The sequence below is a fragment of the Moschus berezovskii genome, chromosome 25 (genome assembly GCF_049115385.1).
Source record: "Moschus berezovskii isolate FMDL1 chromosome 25, NW_MosBer_1.0, whole genome shotgun sequence".
NCBI classification, from domain to species: Eukaryota; Metazoa; Chordata; class Mammalia; order Artiodactyla; family Moschidae; genus Moschus; species Moschus berezovskii.
The window spans coordinates 21,792,482-21,794,532 of NC_142484.1; the positions used below are offsets into that span (position 1 = coordinate 21,792,482).

A 2,051-nucleotide genomic window follows, 5' to 3' on the forward strand; every position below is an offset into this window, starting at 1 on the left:
CCTGCTGTCCTAGCCACCAACTCCCCTGAGTACCTGGTGCTGCCAGAACCCCTGCAGCCCAAGCAGATGCACCATCTCCACACCTGAACCTCACTGGGGAAGACCCAAGTCCTCCAGGGCAGCCTCGGGAGCAACCCCCAGTGGACAACCTACGTGCAGAGGTAGAAATACAGCCACAATTGAAACCCAGGGGCAAAGTGGCTAAGGAAGAAGACCCAAAACCTTCCCATCAGCTGTACAAGCTGCGGATTAAATCCACATGTTCGACAAGGCAAACTCTGTGTCTATGGACTATATAAAAGAACATTGAGGCCTCCCACAAAAGAAAACACATTAGTTCTGATAGCTGTGGACCTTGGACAATACACAGGAGTAGGACCAGATTAGAATCTGAGTTGCTCCCACAGCAGGTCCAGAACCAGCACAGTGTTGAAGGGCAAACTAGGAAGTTGAGGCAGACTGTGACTCCCAGCAAGAGAAAGGATTCTGACAGAAGCGACTCAAGGAAAACATTTACTATTCTTGCGATTTTTACTTGTTCTTTAGATTCATTGGGTTTTTTTTTTCCTTTTTCCCCCCTGTTGTAATTGTCAGTTTTATTGGCACTATAAAATCTAATCAAGGTTTTGAGCTTTTTTTTTTCTCAGCCACATGTTTTATTGTTATTATAATCCTCTGCCTCTACATTGTTCTTTTGCAATTCTATGGAGTTTTCTCTCTTTTTTTTCTTTTTTCTATTTTTAATTTAATTTTAATTTTTAAAAACCTATTATTATTATTTTCTACATTTATTCCTGTGCTTTTCCTACTGCTCTTTTCCCAATGTAGTTAATCTTTAATGTATATAAATCTTCCCGATCTACTTCTATTTAACTTTGAATATATATTCTTTCTTTCCTTTTCTTTCAGCATATTTGTTAGTTTTGTTTTCATTGCTTTATTCCCTACTTGGAACCCTGCTTTAGTTTTGTTTCCCAGTTTGTGCTTTAGTTAGATTTGCTCTTAACTGGTAGATATAATTTTTTGTTTCCTTTGTTCACCATGTCACTCTACTGTGCTTTACTTTAGTTGGACTGTTTTGATTTTTCTTATGGGTGTATATGTATATGTGTATATTCAATTAATTTAATTATTATTTTCCTGATTTTGTAACTGCCATTTGTCTGGGATAGGTCTTCAGTTTCTCACTTTTGGGTATTTATTTCAATCTCAAATAATGCCATAACAAAGCACTTGTGGAATCTTCATTCCTGACTAGAGACAAAGCCCTGAGCCTTTGGAGTGGGAGCAGTGACTCCAAGGCCCTAGGCTACCAAAGAACTGACTCTAAGAAGTATCAAATAGTGAGAACTCATACTAAGGAAACCTCTAGAGTACAAGACCCAGCATCACCAAACCGCCAGTAGCACCCTGTGCAGGACTCCTCATCTAAACAAAAAAACAAAACAAAAATACAAACGCAACCATCAGCAGACAGGATTACCACCTCACTCAGCCTTGCCCATCAGAGGAAAAACAAACAAACAATCAAAAAGAAAATTCAGCATAAATCTCACCCTATACGAAACTTACATAAACCACTGGATGAATTTAGGAGGCAGAAAAGAAAAGGAAGAAAGAACTCAAACTTGAAGCCTGGGAAAAGGAGATCTAAAATAAAATAAATTTTTAAAAAGTTAATGATGACACTCAAGATGATCGAGTGCTCGCTTTGGCAGCACATATACTAAAATTGGAACAATACAGAGAAGATTAGCATGGCCCCCGCGCAAGGATGACACGCAGATTCGTGAAGCGGTCTGTATTTTAAATAGAAAGAGAAATTAAGGAAACTACTCCATTCACTGTTGCAATGAAAAGAATTAAATACTTAGGAATATATCTACCTAAGGAAACAAAAGACTTGTACAAAGAAAACGATAAAACACTAGTGAAAGTAATCAAAGAGGACACTAATAGATGGAGAAATATACCGTGTTTGTGGATTGGAAGAATAAATATTGTAAAAATGAATATACTACCCAAAGTAATTTATACATTCAATGCAATCC

At 37.7% G+C, this 2,051-nt stretch overlaps 1 non-coding gene across 1 annotated transcript; it reads left to right on the forward strand.

The window, feature by feature from the left end:
• Positions 1–1,702: 1,702 nt before the first annotated feature.
• On the forward strand, positions 1,703–1,809 carry LOC129549106 (U6 spliceosomal RNA). The gene has a single exon (XR_008684470.2). It is a non-coding gene; the product is annotated as a U6 spliceosomal RNA (small nuclear RNA).
• Positions 1,810–2,051: the final 242 nt, after the last annotated feature.